This window comes from Emys orbicularis, chromosome 4 (assembly GCF_028017835.1).
Source record: "Emys orbicularis isolate rEmyOrb1 chromosome 4, rEmyOrb1.hap1, whole genome shotgun sequence".
NCBI lineage: Eukaryota > Metazoa > Chordata > Testudines > Emydidae > Emys > Emys orbicularis.
In genome coordinates, this window is record NC_088686.1 from 153011068 (window position 1) to 153031941 (window position 20874).

Genomic DNA, 20874 nt, shown 5'->3' on the forward strand with positions numbered 1-20874 from the left:
GTCTCTGTCCCTGGTCAGTGCAGCCCCAGAGCAAAAAGGGGGGGGCACGCAGGGTGTTAAGGGGCACCTTATGTGATCCAAGGCTGGCCAGTCGTCTGTTTCTCCGTGGGGGTTCCGCCGCAGCCTTCACCACGAGCCAGTCCACTTTCCTGCCATCCCACAAACTGCTCTGCTCTACAAGCTGCTCCGCTCACCGACCTGTGAGCCGTTCCAGCCCTCCCCGCAAACAGCTCCACTTGCCATTCCTTGGGCCACTCCAACCGGCCCCACAAGGCTCCGCGCCGCTCGCTGCTCCTCCAGTCGTCCCCACAAACTGCTCCGCCAGCTGCTGAGCAATATAGCTTCAGGCTCCCCCACTAGTTAACACAGCACTCAGTGATCTCAGCTCTTAATAACTTTAGCTCTTTTGTGATTTCAGCTCATAGTATAGTAGGGGAGCCCCAGTGCTGGTGCACCATTGGCCCAAAGTGAATTCAGCTCAGCAGCCTGTAACTAGACTCCTAATGGAATCAAAGTTAGCTCTGACAGTCAACAGTGGAGAGAGGAGATGGTGCAATTGGTGTTTCAAACCCTCAGAGGGAGGCCCATACCATCAAGTACAAATACCTGTCCCCATCCTCTCTCAATTCACTGGGTTTTGTAACCCATGCCCCTTGTCAAGCAAGTGCTACTTAGGTAATGGTGAAGGACTCACTCAGTCCTTCTGTCATACAACAGTTCCACTGGCCTTGATTCACAGAATCAGGGTAACAAAACTTTATTCTTCCTGCCCCAATAATAGAGAAACTGGGGATCCCACACCAGCCAAAGTAACCACTTTCAGTTGCTGTTGTTCCATGCCAGGCGAGTGGGTGTGCCTATGCAAACAAGATCAGCCCCTGGAGTTCTTTTCCACACTCGCCATAATTCACCACCAGATGTCAGGGTAGAGCTCATCCTGACTCTGCTTACATCCTCCCCCCAGACGAGAATTTGTCATCCCGACAAATCACACTCCCTATTATACCAACTCACTGGTTCCCTCCAAAGGGCCTCAGATAGCCCACTTTAGCTTCCACAAGCCTGTGTGCTAAACATATTGGTTCCTCACTAGTCACCCCAGGTGCATCATAAGTCAACCGTTTTACTGGTCTTATTACCCTGTCTCATCTATTGAGACTCTCTGTTACCGTGGTAGAGTGGACAGCGTCTTGAACGACAGATGGGGAGGTTTCCTTTGAGGGCCCCTCGGCTACTGGCATAGGCCCCTGCAGTTCTAGTTCTAACAGTGGAGGGTCCAAGGTGCCCAGGACATCCTCCACCTGTATGTCTCCACTGTCCAATAACCTGTGTGTGTCATCACATGGGGGTCCCACCAGTGGCCCAGTGGTGTCAGGAATGGGCCTAAATACTTCTGCCATGGGGTTTAGGGAGGAAGAGGAGGAGCTCTCTTTTGATGCTGATCGAGACTGAAATCTTGTCTCCATCCCAGGATACACCATGGTTGTGTCTTCCTCCTCAGACTCACTCTCGCATGTGCTGCATAGGGGTAGGTTAGCTGCAGGGGGCTGGCTGTCCACGTTGGAGGGCAGCTTTGGTCCAGCACCTTCGTTCCGCCCGATTGCCCTGTTGTGGCCCATCTCATACGGGGTGTCTACCAATTCCCCCACAGGGAGCAAAAGGTTTCTATGCACTGTCTTTGTCTGCCCTGGACCATCTTCAGGTTTGATCTTGTAGACCGGCAGATCTCCTAGCTTTTCCATCACCAAGTAAGGTATTGCCTTCCATCTGTCAGCTATCTTGTGTTTGCCAGTAATACCCAAATTTCGCAGCAGGACTCTGTCCCCCGGCTGGAGTTCTTGCAGACGTACCCTAGCATCATATCGATGTTTGTTCCAGTCTGCGTTCTTCCGAGCCGCAGATGTAGCTAAGTCATAAGCATCCCGCAGCTTTTCTCTTAGTCGGGATACATATTGTGATGAGTTTCATAGCTATCTCCATCCTCTGATACACCAAAGCACAGGTCTATGGGTAATCTTGGTTCTCGCCCAAACATTAAGAGATATGGGGTGACTCCTGTAGCATCATTCTTTGTGGCATTGTAGGCGTGCACCAGAAATGCGACATGTTGGCTCCAGGTTGCCTTCTGCTCTGGCCGCAAAGTCCCCAACATATCTAATAGGGTTCGGTTGAACCTCTCTGGCTGTGGATCACCTTGAGGGTGATAAGGCGTTGTCCTAGACTTTTTAATTCCCGCTATCCTCAGCACCTCCTTCAGAAGGTGACACTCAAAGTCCCGCCCCTGATCCGAGTGTATCCGGGCTGGAAATCCATAAACTGAGAAATATTTCTCCCACAGTACTCGAGCAACAGTGATGGCCCTCTGATCACGTGTGGGATATGCCTGCGCATATTGCGTATAATGGTCAGTCACTACTAGAATGTTCCCAATATTTCTCTTGTCTACTTCTAAAGACAAGAAATCAATGCATACCAGCTCCAGAGGTTTGTTGCTGGTGATGTTCTTCAGATATGCAGCCCTCGTGGGCAGAGTTTTCCTTTGAACACATCGAGCGCAGGTCTCACATTTCCTGTGAACATCTTCAGCCATCCGAGGCCAATAGAACCTACTATGAATAAGTTCCAGGGTCCTCTCCATCCCTAAATGGCCAAAGTCATCATGCAGGGCCCTCATGGCCAGGGCTCTGTACTCTTTTGGCAGCACTAGCTGTGCTCGTTGCTTTTGTAAAGGGTCTGTGGTCACTCGGTGTAGCACTCCCTGAATCAGTTTTAGTTTGGTCCATTCTCTCAATAGTAGTTTACCCTCCGGGTTAGGTGGGACAACCACAGCTGGGCTTCGCCCCTCCCTTTTGGCAAGTAGTGTATCACGAATGTCAATATCTTGCAGCTGGGCTTCCTGCCAGTCAGCCGCATTGAGCATGGGCAAAGGAGATTGGTCCAACGCAATATAGTTCACTGAAGCAGAAGGCACGCATTCAGGGGGCAGGCCCAAAGCTTCTGCAGCACATCCATGAAGACTTTCATGGGACTCTGGCTCCCGGCGACTCACACTGCAAATAGCCCTCACTCCATCTGTGGGTATCACAGCAACTCCTGGTGCCTGTGGACGCCTGGACAATGCATCTGCATCTACATTGCTTCTCCCTGATCGGTATTGAATGCTGAAGTCATAGCTAGCCAAAGCGGCCACCCATCTTTGCCCTGTAGCATCCAGCTTAGCACTTGTTAACACATAGGTCAGTGGGTTGTTGTCTGTCCACACCTGGAACTGAGCACCATACAAGTAGTCTCGAAATTTCTCAGTGATGGCCCATTTCAAGGCCAAGAACTCCAGCTTGTGGGTGGGATAGCGAGTTTCACTATCAGACAGTCCTCGGCTGGCAAAGGCTACAGGTTTACGTTTTCCTTCCAGTTCCTGGTACAGTACTGCTCCCAGACCCTCCAAACTGGCATCAGTATGCAGGATAAATGGTTTGCTTGGGTCAGCAAAGACTAGGACTGGAGCATGAGTTAGGCAAGTAATGATTTCTCGAAAAGCCCTTTCACATCTCTCATCCCACCGTGGCCCAAATGGTTCAAAGGGGCCATAGTGTCTCTGCACAGGAGGCTTTGGGGACCTCCCCTTATTCTTGGTCTTAGATTTGTTCCTGCTGGACTGGTATCCCCTGGTAAGATCATTCAGAGGTTTTACAATCGTAGCATAGTTTTTCACAAATCTGCGGTAGTAGCCACTAAACCCAAGAAAAGTCTTGAGTTCTCTGTAGTTACTTGGACATGGCCATGTAGTGAGTGCTTCTATTTTATCGGGACCAGTACTCACACCCTCTTGGGACACGATGTGACCCACATACTTCACTGAGGTCCTGCAGAACTGGCATTTGTCAATTGAAAGCTTCAAACCATAATCCTCTAACCTATCAAGCACTTTAAGAAGTCTTTCTTCATGCTCCTCCAAGGTTCTTCCAAACACAATCAGGTCATCCAAATAAACTAACACTTGCAGTAAATTCATGTCTCCCACAACTTTCTCCATAAGACGTTGAAATGTGGCAGGTGCTCCAGAAATCCCTTGGGGCATGCGTTTGTCGTGGAAAGAATCACCCACGCAGTGATTTTAGTTCACGGACTCAGAGCCTGAGGCCTTTATTGCAATACATACCAACGCGTTGGGGTGCAGTTTTTCAAACTGGCACCCCTAGCAACAGCTCACAGGCTGCTTTTATTCCATTAAACCACAAGCAGGGTACAAACAATACGTCATGAATTAAATCATTGGGGGCAAATCACAAGCTGAGCAAGGGTTGAGCACGAGCTTTGGGGACAAATCACAAGCTGGGCAAGGGTTGAGCATGAGCTGATCACGAGCTAGGAAGCAGGGGTTGGGGTCAATCTTCTCACCCCCCTCCCTACCCTCTGACTTAATTTCCGAGGAGTGGATGTTTGTTTGGGTAGAAGGGTGCTTGGTGGTTTCCGCAGGGGTGGTGCTCGGCCCTAGCTTGGGTACATTTCTCAAGACTTGGACTATGTCATTTTCCGGGGGATTTCAGCAAAGCCTTAAGGGGGCGGGGGGTTTCCAGGGGAGCTTAAAGGAGAGCTATCATTGGTTAAATTGCAGATAGCTGGACTTGGAAAATATTGCAAATAGTTATAGCAGCAAGGATGATTAACTCTCTGCAAAACAATTTACAAATCACAAGCATCTTACGTTATTTCCGTAGCTTCTTACGTTATTTCCGTAGCTTGCGGTTATCATATTTCATCAGTTATGAACATATTTCATTAGTACTGCTGCGGGGGGGGGGGGGGGTTATTCTCCCATTCCCTCCTCTGGACATGACCCTTGACCGAGTTTGGCAGAAAACTGTGCAGTTTAGTCTTGTTTAAGCTTTAGGCCTGCCCTACTCTGTGCAAAGGCCATCAGCATAACAGATCTCTGTTGGAGGGTTTATTTTGGGGCCTTCAGATTCAAAGCTCTGGCTATCAAAAAGAAAGCCCCCCCCCCCTCTATTTCCCCACAATTTCCCTCCTCTGATGTGAAGAGTAGAAGAGGTTAGCCAACTGGGTGTAACTTGGGCGATTTCCTTAGAGGCAAAGCATGCAATGTCATAGGAGGAGCATAAGGTATGTACTCGATAAGCAGTTTGGAAGGCTTTGGCCTTTTTGTTGTATTCTATTTCTATTACATGCATTTGGGTTTTGCAGGTGAGATAAGTTGGAGAGCAGAGGGAGTAGAGAAGTGAGGTTTAGGAAGCGGTTAGGGATAGGGGAAGTCCAATTAAATATAAAAGGAACACTTGGATGGAGGGTTACATAAACCTGAGGATTAGCAGGCCATACAATAAAGCGGCTTCCTTGTGCAGCGGTTAAGTTAAGGTGAAAGGGGATAGGGATGTGGGGATCCGATGGCAGGGCACATCCCTGGCTTTTACTAAATAGTAATTTTTCCTTTGGATTTTTACCTATCGCTTCCCCTTCCCAACATGCCAAATTAAAACGTTAACTACTTCTTCAGGATGCAATTTGCGGAGGCAAAATAGCTGTGGGGGTTCCAAGGGCCATAATGACCACAAGGTTCCGATACCCACCCAGATATGTTGAGCAGCGAAATCAGAGGGAGTGGTGATGAAATGGCTAGGTTCATGGGGTGGTTTAACTTCCCATACCTGCCGGTGGATAACCCAGTCCCATAGACAATTCGCCCAGGGTTTTGGCACAAGTAAGTGCACTGGAGCCCAGGTGCCATTTACCGGTTCCGAAGCTTGGAAGGTACATGCAACAGAGTCACAGCTTTATTTTGACAATGTTCACGTATTTCTCCACTTCCACAGCTTGGGTGGCACTCCCACAGTAGTGGTAAGGGTTTTAGGCCACCGCTGATTTAAAACATTGGTTTGCATTTTTTTTCTAAGGGACCGTTAAAGAAATCCTGCATTTGACTACAAGCTGAATCCCAGACAGTGTTCTTTCCTGCTAAGGCAAGGGTGTTTAGTTAACCCTGCCTCAGTAAGGAGGCCTGATGCTTTTTCCAAATTTTCCAGGTGTTTTTTATGGTTTTGGGCTTTGTCTATTGTTCAAATAGCGGCTACTCTAGTTAGGTCATGTAAGATTCCTTCTACTACGCCTCCCTTTCCCCAATAAAAACTTTCCCACTGCACAAGCTGGGCCAGTTGAATGGCCGCTTTCTGAAAACAATTAGGGTACTAGGTAGTTATTTGGAAAGCAGAGAGGGAAATGAGAAAGTGGTGGTTCTTATAGTAGCATTTAGCACAATTCACCACTGTAAACAACAATTCCATCGGTAGGATGTGCTATACCACATTTGTTGTTCCGAGACTTGAATTTCCCTGAGGCTACGGCCAGACAGATTTGTATGGGAATTGGAGAAGATACGAGGGGGAGTAGCTGGGGAGCGGGGACTACAACAATGGGCAACCATATAGAGCCGGAATACACTGCAATACGACACAGGCCAAACCAGAGGCTACTGATTGGCCAAGATTACTTTTTCCCTCCCCACCCCAAGTTCGTTAAGGAGGAGAGGCTGAGAAATATTAAAAGTTTCATCTTCAGGTAGTTTTGGCTAGCTTCTGCAAGCTATTCTTCAAGATTTCATAGTCTTAGTTCACTTAGCTGTCCGGCAATGAGGCTGCAAGGGAGGGGTTACCAGCACAATCACCTTGCTTGGTTGGAGGCTTTATTGTGGCCTCAGGTGGAGAAGTTGTTCTCTTAGAGTAGTATAAGGGCCCTACCATCAATCAAACCCTAACCCCGCCCCTTGACCCCTTAAACCCCGCCCCTTGACCCATTGGTCCCTCCCACCTGTCACCGGAAGTCCCACCCCATGGGGGTATTACTTCCGGGGTCACGGTGCCACCTGACTGGAAGCAAGGTGTGTCATGTGACCCCTCTAAGAACTCCCCCCACCACCCTCTACCAATCAGGAGGGGTTTTGTGCCGAAAGGACCGCCCCGAGAGGAGATTTTGACCCATCAGGGGGACTTCCGGGGCGGGGGTGACCCGTCCGGAAGTGGGTCGTGTGACCCCTCTAAGTACTCCCCCCCACCACCCTCTACCAATCAGGAGGGGTTTCGTCCCGACAGGACCTCCCCGAGAGGAGATTTTGACCAACCAGGGTGACTTCTGGGTTGGGGTGACCCCTCCGGAAGGGAGTCGTGTGACCCCACTAAGAACGCCTCCCAAGGCCCTCCGCCTATCAGAGTGCAGCACCATTACCCCATAAATCCCAGCGCCAGACAGAGGAGGCGGCCATCTCTTACCAAGGACACGTGTTTTCGAAAGCGCGGAAAGGCTGCTGAGAGGAAACATGGACTCCTTCACCACCCCCGTGAGAAGTTCGGACTTTGTTTTAGCCCCGAGGGTCTTTGACCGTCCGCGGAGAAAGCGCTACATCAGCGACAGTTCCGAGGGGAGCCCTTTGGCCCAGCCGTTGCTGGATACGCCGGAACCCGACCCCGAAACCCTCGTGAGACACCCCGATGAGCATGGCGGTCTCTCTTTGTCCACCCCCTCAGAGGTGGAAGGCGATTGCGGCTCGGGGGAGTCACCGACGGACAAGGCGAACGGAAAAGACGGCGCTCAGGTAAATGATTGCTTAAGAAGCGATGGTCGAGGAGGGGTTGGTAACTCTGAGGATGATGGCTATGAGGAGTTTAAGAGGCTTTGCATAGAAAGCGTGGAAAGGCTGCTGAGAGGAAACAGGACAAGGCGAATGGAAAAGACGGCGCTCAGGTAAATGAATGCTTAAGAAGCGGCGGTCGAGGAGGGGTGGGTAATGGGTTAGGAACCGGGGGTTGCGTAAATTAAAAAACAAGCAGTGAGGGGTGCTTACACGTTTTCTTTTCTGAAAATTTCTCAACAGCTCGACGATGCCTTTCTAGAGGACCCGGACAGCGATGCATCAAGCAGCGAAGATGAACTGGGCCCACCATGTTTTTGCTCAACGCCACTACGAGTTGTTGAAGAGGACTCTGAGGATGATGGCTATGAGGAGTTTAGGAGGCGGCTTGGCATAGAACTAACTGAGCCAGTGCCACATCGTGAGCGTAAAAAAGTCATGCGGACTATTGTACGCGTTGCTGTTTATGCTATCCTTAAACACTGCCTTAGGGAAAAGATTTTTGAAGATTGTGAGGGCTGTGTCATAGATGCGCCAGGCCAAAGGCACCATGATTGTGTGACTTGGACTTCAGTGGATATAAACTGCAAGCTCCGGGGCCTGTGTGCTGAGCTGTGTTTGGAAAGCTTATTAAACACTGTTGTTGCCATAGGCCATGGTATGCAATGTCTGTGCCTAACCCAAGAACATTTAGCGCAAGGGGTGACCTTGATAAATGCTGTGCAATTCAGTGCAGACCCTGACCGTGTTCTAAGGAAAATGACCAAACCGGAAGATGCCTGCTTAGAGCATTATATTGACCATCTAGTCCGCACAAAGAGTTACAGAACCCTGCTTAAGAAAAAAACTATTTGTAAGAAATCTAAAAGGATTAAGTTAGAGAATGGTGAGGGGACAAACATGCTATATAAAACGTGGTAGCTGTAAATTTTTTTAAAAGGGGGGGAGGGGGGTTGTGACTATTGTGTTTTGTTAGAAGGCCTTTGGCCTTTAAGTGAGCTAAAAAGTTTTAATGAAGCATCTTGGTTTTGTTTTCAAGAAGCTGTATGTTTTTTAAATAAAAAAAAAAATAAATTGTTTGTGAGAATTAGCTCTTGTGTTTTGTGTGTGTGTGTGTGTGTGTGTGTGTATAGCAAAAAGCTGAAATGTATGTTGTGGTGGGGAAGGGGAAAAAATCCTAAAAATGTGCTTACAATAAAAGAACCAAGGCTAGTTCAGACATGTGTCTGAGTACAATAGAGTTAATATGGAGATATACTTATCTCATAGAACTGCCTTTACTAGCAGGGCCAAATATTGATTTTGCCCCAGAGCCCTAAGTGGCCCTCTCAAGGTTTGAACTCACAACCCTGGGTTTAGCAAGCCAATGCTTAAACCACTGAGCTAGCCTTAGTCTGTTGAACTGAATAGGGTTTTAACCACACACACCCAGACAAAATGGTTTCACTATCCCAGATCACAAAAGGGAATGCTATGGGAGGGGTGATTAAATTAACCTGTTAGCAACTATGTTGAAGTTTTGTTTGAAACAATGGGCTAAGAGGGTATAAAAACCTCAGGTATGCAGCAGTTTGTCCTTTTTCAACAGAAAACTTTCTTGGATAGCTGCTGGACTGCAAAAAGAGGTAAGACTTGCTGTCTTTAACTCTGAAACTATATATTATATAAGGCCACTCTTTGACCATGCTGTCTTAGTAAATAATGGTGCCTATGTTTATTGCAGTGTGATCTGTTAGCATGGAACCAGTAACTTTAAACTGCATTTCACCACCAGGCCAAGGTAAAAAAAAAAAAAAAAAAAAAAACCATTTTAACTATAGTTGTGCTTAATACTGTTGAATTAAAAAAAACCAACCATGCCACCACAACTCCAGTTCCTCAGTGGCCACCACCACACCAAGCCCTGAGGAACTGGAGTTGTGGTGGCATGGTTGTTTTTTACCAGAGTCTTTTGTTTTGTCCTTGGGTTTGACGTATATGAGGTTTGGACCGCCCGGATGTTTCAGCTGCACTCTTGCGCTGTTTTGCGTTGTTAAAGGTCTCAAAGCAGATTCCTGGTTCGTTGGCAGTTCTGGAGGAGATGTCCTTGTATCTCTGACTACAGCATTGTCAGAAAAGTTGCCCAGGCCTATGACGGGGGAAAAACAACATTTTACAAAAACTGAACTTTACCACCTCTCTCACCCACACCTATGTATTTACTTAAAATACAAAACCTCATAGAACAGCCAAGCCAATAAGCAAAATATATTTACAGGGCTTCATCCATCCATCAGTCACTGATGCTGGTGAATTTTCCTTTTCAGCTGTCTCTTTCCTTTTTCTTTTCAGCTTGTTTTCCCTCTGGTCTAAGGATCTCTCATGTTTTGACTGTACTGTGGAGCAAACAACAACATTATAATAAAACTCATGAAACCGTCTTGTAAACATACATCACACTTACTTCATTAGGGTGTTTTTCTATTTAAAAAAGTCATAGCTTTACAACAAAATAATCCATTTCAGGCTGTACAACAAACAAGTTTTTTAAATACATCTCATTTTGCAGAATAAAAACCAAAACTGCTTTTAAAATCCATTTTGCAGAACATAAGAACATAACATAAGAACATAAGAAAGGCCGTACTGGGTCAGACCAAAGGTCCATCTAGCCCAGTATCTGTCTACCGACAGTGGCCAATGCCAGGTGCCCCAGAGGGAGTGAACCTAACAGGCAATGATCAAGTGATCTCTCTCCTGCCATCCATCTCCATCCTCTGACGAACAGAGGCTAGGGACACCATTCTTACCCATCCTGGCTAATAGCCATTTATGGACTTAGCCACCATGAATTTATCCAGTCCCCTTTTAAACATTGTTATAGTCCTAGCCTTCACAACCTCCTCAGGTAAGGAGTTCCACAAGTTGACTGTGCGCTGCGTGAAGAAGAACTTCCTTTTATTTGTTTTAAACCTGCTGCCTATTAATTTCATTTGATGACCCCTAGTTCTTGTATTATGGGAATAAGTAAATAACTTTTCCTTATCCACTTTCTCAACATCACTCATGATTTTATATACCTCTATCATGTCCCCCCTTAGTCTTCTCTTTTCCAAACTGAAGAGTCCTAGCCTCTTTAATCTTTCCTCATATGGGACCCTCTCTAAACCCTTAATCATTTTAGTTGCTCTTTTCTGAACCTTTTCTAGTGCTAAAATATCTTTTTTGAGGTGAGGAGACCACATCTGTACACAGTATTCGAGATGTGGGCGAACCATGGATTTATATAAGGGCAATAATATATTCTCAGTCTTATTCTCTATCCCCTTTTTAATGATTCCTAACATCCTGTTTGCTTTTTTGACCGCCTCTGCACACTGCGTGGACATCTTTAGAGAACTATCCACGATGACGCCAAGATCTTTTTCCTGACTCGTTGTAGCTAAATTAGCCCCCATCATGTTGTATGTATAGTTGGGGTTATTTTTTCCAATGTGCATTACTTTACATTTATCCACATTAAATTTCATTTGCCATTTTGTTGCCCAATCACTTAGTTTTGTGAGATCTTTTTGAAGTTCTTCACAATCTGCTTTGGTCTTAACTATCTTGAGTAGTTTAGTATCATCTGCAAACTTTGCCACCTCACTGTTTACCCCTTTCTCCAGATCATTTATGAATAAATTGAATAGGATAGGTCCTAGGACTGACCCTTGGGGAACACCACTAGTTACCCCTCTCCATTCTGAGAATGTTCTTAAATACATCTCATTTTGCAGAATAAAAACCAAAACTGCTTTTAAAATCCATTTTGCAGAGAAACCCTTGTTAGTTTAAAACCCACATGCATGTTCTGACCCCAGCCATGTGCCTTTGGTTTTGGTTTAGTTAGTAGCATCCACCCCCACCAGTGCCTCAAACCCATCACATTATACACAGTAAAAAAAAAAAAACACAACCCTGTGCCAAGTACTTTTTAAAAAAAAAAAAACCTATGCCTTGCACAGGCCCCCCCCCCCCACACACACACACACACCAGCAGCTTTATAAAACACACCAAACCAAGTTTGCAGCCATACACTTTTCAAAACCCCCACATGCATTTAAAAGCCACATGGTTTGTTCTGACTCCAGCCATGTGCCTTTGGTTTTGGTTTAGTTAGTAGCATCCACCCCCACCAGTGCCTCAAACCCATCACATTATACACAGTAAAAAAAAAAAAAAACCCTGTGCCAAGTACTTTTAAAAAAAACCCTATGCCTTGCAAAGGCCCCCCACACACACACACACACCAGCAGCTTTATAAAACACACCAAACCAAGTTTGCAGCCATACACTTTTCAAAAACCCCACATGCATTTAAAAGCCTGTTGCAAAAAAAAAAAAAAAAAGTTACCTTTCACTATGGGATAAAGTGTTGCAGGCACATGGTTGTTCTGTTCCCCCTCATGTGTGCTTGAGCCTTCAGGTTCAAGAACAAGCAAAAATGTTAGTTAGTATTACCACCAAATCCCTATGCAGCCTGTGTAATACTTTTTTAAAAAAATTCAACAGTATTAAGCACAACTATAGTTAAAATGTTTTTTTTTTTTTTTTTTTTTTTTACCTTGGCCTGGTGGTGAAATGCAGTTTAAAGTTACTGGTTCCATGCTAACAGATCACACTGCAATAAACATAGGCACCAGTATTTACTAAGACAGCATGGGCAAAGAGTGGCCTAATATAATATATAGTTTCAGAGTTAAAGACAGCAAGTCTTACCTCTTTTTGCAGTCCAGCAGCTATCCAAGCTACCCAGGGTTGTGAGTTCAAGCCTTGAGAAGGCCACTTAGGGCTCTGGGGCAAAATCAATATTTGGCCCTGCTAGTAAAGGCAGTTCTATGAGATAAGTATATCTCCATATTAACTCTATTGTACTCAGACACATGTCTGAACTAGCCTTGGTTCTTTTATTGTAAGCACATTTTTAGGATTTTTTCCCCTTCCCCACCACAACATACATTTCAGCTTTTTGCTATACACACACACACACACATACAAACACACACACACACACAAAACACAAGAGCTAATTCTCACAAACAATTTATTTTTTTGTTATTTAAAAAACATACAGCTTCTTGAAAACAAAACCAAGATGCGTCATTAAAACTTTTTAGCTCACTTAAAGGCCAAAGGCCTTCTAACAAAACACAATAGTCACAAACCCCCTCCCCACCTTTTAAAAAAATTTACAGCTACCACGTTTTATATCGCATGTTTGTCCCCTCACCATTCTCTAACTTAATCCTTTTAGATTTCTTACAAATAGTTTTTTTTTCTTAAGCAGGGTTCTGTAACTCTTTGTGCGGACTAGACGGTCAATATAATGCTCTAAGCAGGCATCTTCCGGTTTGGTCATTTTCCTTAGAACACGGTCAGGGTCTGCACTGAATTGCACAGCATTTATCAAGGTCACCCCTTGCGCTAAATGTTCTTGGGTTAGGCACAGACATTGCATACCATAGCCTATGGCAACAACAGTGTTTAATAAGCTTTCCAAACACAGCTCAGCACACAGGCCCCGGAGCTTGCAGTTTATATCCACTGAAGTCCAAGTCACACAATCATGGTGCCTTTGGCCTGGCGCATCTATGACACAGCCCTCACAATCTTCAAAAATCTTTTCCCTAAGGCAGTGTTTAAGGATAGCATAAACAGCAACGCGTACAATAGTCCGCATGACTTTTTTACGCTCACGATGTGGCACTGGCTCAGTTAGTTCTATGCCAAGCCGCCTCCTAAACTCCTCATAGCCATCATCCTCAGAGTCCTCTTCAACAACTCGTAGTGGCGTTGAGCAAAAACATGGTGGGCCCAGTTCATCTTCGCTGCTTGATGCATCGCTGTCCGGGTCCTCTAGAAAGGCATCGTCGAGCTGTTGAGAAATTTTCAGAAAAGAAAACGTGTAAGCACCCCTCACTGCTTGTTTTTTAATTTACGCAACCCCCGGTTCCTAACCCATTACCCACCCCTCCTCGACCGCCGCTTCTTAAGCATTCATTTACCTGAGCGCCGTCTTTTCCATTCGCCTTGTCCTGTTTCCTCTCAGCAGCCTTTCCACGCTTTCTATGCAAAGCCTCTTAAACTCCTCATAGCCATCATCCTCAGAGTTACCAACCCCTCCTCGACCATCGCTTCTTAAGCAATCATTTACCTGAGCGCCGTCTTTTCCGTTCGCCTTGTCCGCCGGTGACTCCCCCGAGCCGCAATTGCCTTCCACCTCTGAGGGGGTGGACAAAGAGAGACCGCCATGCTCATCGGGGTGTCTCACGAGGGTTTCGGGGTCGGGTTCCGGCGTATCCAGCAACGGCTGGGCCAAAGGGCTCCCCTCGGAACTGTCGCTGATGTAGCGCTTTCTCCGCGGACGGTCAAAGACCCTCGGGGCTAAAACAAAGTCCGAACTTCTCACGGGGGTGGTGAAGGAGTCCATGTTTCCTCTCAGCAGCCTTTCCGCGCTTTCGAAAACACGTGTCCTTGGTAAGAGATGGCCGCCTCCTCTGTCTGGCGCTGGGATTTATGGGGTAATGGTGCTGCACTCTGATAGGCGGAGGGCCTTGGGAGGCGTTCTTAGTGGGGTCACATGACTCCCTTCCGGAGGGGTCACCCCAACCCAGAAGTCACCCTGGTTGGTCAAAATCTCCTCTCGGGGAGGTCCTGTCGGGACAAAACCCCTCCTGATTGGTAGAGGGTGGTGGGGGGAGTTCTTAGAGGGGTCACACGACCCACTTCCGGACGGGTCACCCCCGCCCCGGAAGTCCCCCTGATGGGTCAAAATCTCCTCTCGGGGCGGTCCTATCGGGACGAAACCCCTCCTGATTGGTAGAGGGTGGTGGGGGGAGTTCTTAGAGGGGTCACATGACACACCTTGCTTCCGGTCAGGTGGCACCTTGACCCCGGAAGTAATACCCCCATGGGGTGGGACTTCCGGTGACAGGTGGGAGGGACCAAGGGGTCAAGGGGCTGAGTTTAAGGGGTCAAGGGACGGGGTTAGGGTTTGATTGACGGTAGGGCCCTTATACTTCTTAGCAAGGTCCGAAGGCTTAATGGATTTGTCAGCGGACAAGAGTCCCTCAGCATGGGGCGAGGGCAGTTCTTTGCTGATGGACCCTTATGCAAACCCAGTGCCAGGTTTCAGCGAGTGGCAGGACTGCTGTATATAAAAAGACCTAACACATTTCGTTAGTATCTGACTATTGTGTAATTTATTAAATGACTGTTTATTTGAGCTAGGCCAGCAGGGCACTGTTGGTAGCTGCATTGGGTGCCCTGGTAAAAAAATTTTATGAGGGCTGAATCTGGTCTGGATCTGTGAAGCCGCACACATACTGGATCTGTGAAGCTGCACATAGCTCTTTTATAATTAGTTCAGATATGCCAGATTGTGATACAAAATCCTTAAGCAAAAACCCCATAACAGCCCCCGCATGACATATTTTACCAATGCAAAACTGTTGCAAAACCTCCGTCCAAGATCCTGCATTTGCCCTTCCTCCATAAGAAAACACACCACCAAAACTAACACATAGTAATGTATCTTCCCGTAAAAAAGGCAAATGCCTGCAACACTCAAACACCTGAACAAATTAATCCAAATATTTAGAAAGAGTTCTTAAAGAGGGACTAACACATACTTACAATTATAACATTTAAACATTTGAATAAAATTAATTCAAATATCTAGAAAAAGTTTTTAAAGAGGGAAAAGTGCTGTCTGCCCAATCATCACGTCACTGGCAGTAGTGCTGGGCCACAGAGGAAAAGTTTTACTTAACTGCAGCAATCAACGGTGCACAGTCATCCGGTGATGCACGCGAGCAAATAGGGCCAGAGCACCTGAGGCGCAACCGTCCAGGGAGTGCCAAAGGTGTACAGGGTACAAGGTGTACCCAGCAACACTTCCAGATTTCTATTTGTGGCTTTTTAGTTGATATTAGCCTTTACTTGCTATTTGTTACCAAAACAGATTTAAAATTTTCCATTCTTTTGGCTTTGACTATTTTGCTGCAGCCACAACTTTGGTCTTTATTTTAAACACTTTAAATTTTGTAAAGCATTAAGTTACTTTAAGGATCAAATGCTAAATACCAAAATCAAACAACACTAGAAAACATCTTAAACTTATAAACAAAACATTATACACACCAGGAGCGTTTCTTAACAAATTTAACTAACTTTTTTTATATAGTCAAATGATTTTACCTTAATCATTTGATTAATATCCTTTTGCCTGGATTACCTTACAGACACTCCCAAAGGAATGGCTGCAAAGAAACCAAGAATTTCTTTTTTTAACATTTATTCATAGTTTTACCGCTTATGCCATTTGTGATGGGTTGGATTACAGAAACCCCCCTTGGGAGCTGCCACCCAATGTACCAAGACTACTTCTGCTCCTGTTTTCCCTGCCAGCTCAGGACTCCAGCACCCCGTCTTGCTGAGCCAGACACTCCAGTCTGCTCTAACACAGACCCAGGGTCTGAATCACTTGTCCCAAAGCTGCAAGTTTACCTGAAAACAGCTCACAGTAGTGTGCTTGTCTCTAGCACTCAGATGCCCAAATCCCAATGGGGCCTAAACCCAAATAAATCCGTTTTACCCTGCACAAGCCCATGCAGGGCAAACTCATAAATTGTCTGCCCTCTATAACACTGATAGAGAGAGACATTTTATATTTCTAGTTTTAGATACAAGAGTGGTACAAATCAGATGACTATACTCAGTAGATTATAAGCTCTGTAATGATACCTTACAAGAGACCTTTTGCATAAAGCATATCCCAGTCACATATTCACTTATTACCATATTTTTTCCCTAAAACTATTCCAGTTACATTATATTGACTTATTATTAAGTTTTTATAAAATCATATAGACTGCACAACGTCACATCATTATTTAAGCAATTACTATTATGAAAGGAAAAAAGCAAGAAGCCAACCCTGCAATTACTTAATTTCCACCAGCAACTACAGAGTTAACCCCTCAACCCCCCCCCCTTAACTTCCTCAAACTGCGGTTGCCTGCCGGTTTGGGCCCAATCCTTTTTTCTTATGGGCACAGGCATTGTTTTACTATCAATTCAGCAGGGAGGGTGGGCTGTTTTTACCAACCCTCCTTGTAGAAGAGGATTAATTATTTAACAAAGCAATTACTATTATACTTAAAGAGTGGTTAAACAACACAACAACACTAAAACACTTGCTATCATGCTGGAAGAATAGTTAAACAACACTAAAATCTATATTACACAAATTAGAACACTGCAATAAGCTCTGCTCTCTCTTCCGGGGGAGAGCAATCCTTCCCTCTTGCTCCTTTTTAAACCTGGGTGTAGCCTCACCCCTTTCAACATTCACACCACTGGGGAGGATTTATAAGGAAGGTCCTCGCATGCACCCTGTCCGGCAATGAGTTACCAATTCGCCCTTTAGGGGAACGGAGTAGGATGCCCGATTGCCCCAGGTTTTGGCAAACGATTTCCAGGGGCTCCCCTTCAAACACAGCAAGGGGAGGGAGCTCACTCCATACGCGAGTCCTTGCTCCAGAGGAAGATTTGGGGAAGGGTTTTGGTCGTAGGCCAATCACACAAAAGTTTAGGAAAGCTTTGGTCACCGTACACCTGTCCCCCAGTAGAGAGCACCGGCCCGCCTTCAAGAGAATGGGATGGGATACTCTGCTACCTAGGAGTACGCGGACGGATTCCTTGGGGCCTCCCCGCTCTCCGAGCAAGGAGGTGGTCCCCGTACACCCCTCCCCCAGCAGAGAGCACCGGCCCGCCTTCAAGAGAACGGGATGGGTTGCTTCACTGCCTAGGAGTACGTGGACGGTTTCCCGGGGCCTTCTCTCTCTCCGAGTGAGAAGGGACACAATTGTCACTTAACGGGTAAGAAAAGGGTGGGGACCTACTAGAGCGGGGGTCTCCGATTCACGGTCCCTTACCCCGCCCGCAGCTGGTCCCGGAGTCACCTTGCGACCTACAATCACACCACACCTAAACCGGGATCTTTGCTATAACAGTCCTTTCCAGCCCCCAGCCTATTGCTAGTGGGAGTCCTGTCAATCCCCGGGCCGCAGGTCTCATCAGTTCACACAGCCTATTGCTAGTGTGGTCCACCAGCCTATTGCTAGTGGGAGCTACTCCGGCCCCTTCGGCTGCACCGGGACTTCCTGGATTACGCCCTAACTCCTGTTAGAGTCCAGGCAGTGGATTCCGCCCCCCTTCTACTCCACTCAGGGGATTATACCCCACCTCGCTTAAGGGGTCCACCCGCGTCCTACAGGTTCGGTGGATTACGCCCCTACTCACTATGGGGTCCACTTTCCCGGGGTGCTCCTGCAGCCGGTCCCTCACCTCCCTCTGAGATCACCACTGCCCAGAGGGATATGGCCACAAAGCTAAGCAAGCAACAATATAGAAAGCTTAAAAAGGCAAAGCATAGGAGTTTGGCGTACTTCTTGTTCTTATTAAGATTAGAAACCCTCTCAGTTGTTTACCTCTAGTCCTCGGGCCACTCAGTTCTTGAGTCAGTAGTGGTTTCCTTTATATCCCAGAGAGATCACCTAGCCTATTCAGCCTCTGTTCCTGCCTGAAGAATCTCCTGTCATCCGAAACTTCTTTTTATTCTGGGCTGGCACTCTAAAAGTGTTTAACTGCCAGACGGATGTCCCAGTAATTTCACCGAGGCTGTTCCAAGGAAACCCTTGGGTCTAAGACCTCGTGTACACACCACAAAACAGACAGTCCCCTACGCCCCACCCTAGCTTATAGCCTAAGGAAACAATGATAGAGAGAGCGCAGCATGATGCAAGAATTTAAACAGACAAGTTACAGAACGGACACACACAAAACAAACAGGCATCAGGCAAATGAGTTTAACCTTAAAAGGTTCGGATCACAGCGCGTTCTCACCTGAACCTAGAGCCTATGGGCAGCTCCTTACCGAATCCCAAATAGAGACAAGGGTCTCTTACTTGGCGCCTGGGATCAGTGTGGGAGCGGTCCACGGTCCTCCGGTCCGGTGGGACGTCGAGTGATCCCGGACGAGCCCCCAAATTGTCGTGGAAAGAATCACCCACGCAGTGATTTTAGTTCACAGACTCAGAGCCTGAGGCCTTTATTGCAATACATACCAACGCGTTGGGGTGCAGTTTTTCAAACTGGCACCCCTAGCAACAGCTCACAGGCTACTTTTATTCCATTAAACCACAAGCAGGGTACAAACAATACGTCATGAATTAAATCATTGGGGGCAAATCACAAGCTGAGCAAGGGTTGAGCACGAGCTTTGGGGACAAATCACAAGCTGGGCAAGGGTTGAGCATGAGCTGATCACGAGCTAGGAAGCAGGGGTTGGGGTCAATCTTCTCACCCCCCTCCCTACCCTCTGACTTAATTTCCGAGGAGTGGGTGTTTGTTTGGGTAGAAGGGCGCTTGGTGGTTTCCGCAGGGGTGGTGCTCGGCCCTAGCTTGGGCACATTTCTCAAGACTTGGACTATGTCATTTTCCGGGGGATTTCAGCAAAGGCTTAAGGGGGGGGGGGTTTCCAGGGGAGCTTAAAGGAGAGCTATCATTGGTTAAATTGCAGATAGCTGGACTTGGAAAATATTGCAAATAGTTATAGCAGCAAGGATGATTAACTCTCTGCAAAACAATTTACAAATCACAAGCATCTTACGTTATTTCCGTAGCTTCTTACGTTATTTCCGTAGCTTGCGGTTATCATATTTCATCAGTTATGAACATATTTCATTAGTACTGCTGCAGGGGAGGGGGGGGGTTTATTCTCCCATTCCCTCCTCTGGACATGACCCTTGACCGAGTTTGGCAGAAAACTGTGCAGTTTAGTCTAGTTTAAGCTTTAGGCCTGCCCTACTCTGTGCAAAGGCCATCAGCATAACAGATCTCTGTTGGAGGGTTTATTTTGGGGCCTTCAGATTCAAAGCTCTGGCTATCAAAAAGAAAGCCCCCCCCCCTCTATTTCCCCACACGTTCAAACTGATAAAACCCTAATGGGCAGATGAAGGCTGTCTTCTCCTTATCTTCTTCACCCAGAGGGATCTGGTAGTATCCACTCCGAAGATCCAACACAGAGAACCACTGGCTTCCTAGCAAACAGTCTAAGGCATCTTGGACTCGGGGCATTGTGTACTGGTCAACCACAGTACGGCGGTTTAGGGTGCGGTAGTCAATACACATCCGGATTTTCCCATTCTTTTTACGGACCACCACAATGGGTGAGGCGTATGGGCTGCGGGACTCTGTAATGATGCCATTCGCAGCCAGCTCCTGAAGATGTTGTCGCACATCTTCCATCTCGGAGAGGGCAATCCTCCTAGATCTCTCCCTGAAAGGTCGAGAGTCATGTAGTCTGATGTTGTGCTCTACTCCTTTTGCACATCCCACATCCCACTCATGCAATGAGAACACCTTGGATCTTTCACAAAGTTTCCTCCTCAGGCGATCTTTCCACTCCTCGGACAACGGTGAATCTCCAAAGTCAAACTTTGCCGGGTCTATTGTCAGAACTTGAGTCTCACACTGGGGTTTTACAATTGATTCAGGCTCGAAGAGGTCTGCTATCTTTTGTCCTTGCTTCACAACAACATCTCAACTTGTTTCATTAGCAATCAGTATAGTCACCTTTTCCTGGGCTTCAGCAGGTAGGGTTATGACTCCACTGGGGACCAGCACTCCTTCCGGGAGCTCTCCCTCAACTGGCTGCTCTACCATTGCTAATGCCCCTTTACTGCCTTTCAGCCGGGTACTCATGACAAGCACTTCCTGCTCTGTCCTTGCAGGCACTACTAAGGGGGTTGTGCCCATGTACTTCAGCGCCCCAATCGGTAGCTCAGATGTCTCCTTTTTAGCACCCTCAGTCTTCCTATAGGCTTCAGCACAAAGCGTATGGATCATCAGGGTATTCAGGTACTGGTCCCCAGCCCGTCGTCTGCAGTAATCCGCGAGCACCTTGAAGAGACTGGAGTTGGTCCCTATCAGCACAGACACATCAGAGGTCCCTTTAGGGTCAGGGCATATTAATGCAGCTGTGTCCACCTCTTCTCTTACCCCAGCAACCTCCTCTGGGAATTCCAGGTGCACTATGACATACCCTTGGTAGGGGTATTCATCCATGCTGAGGCCACACAGACCAACGCCAGTCAGTGGCTGTATAGGCAGGTGCCTAAGCATCTGTTGGTAGAATGACTGAAATATAATA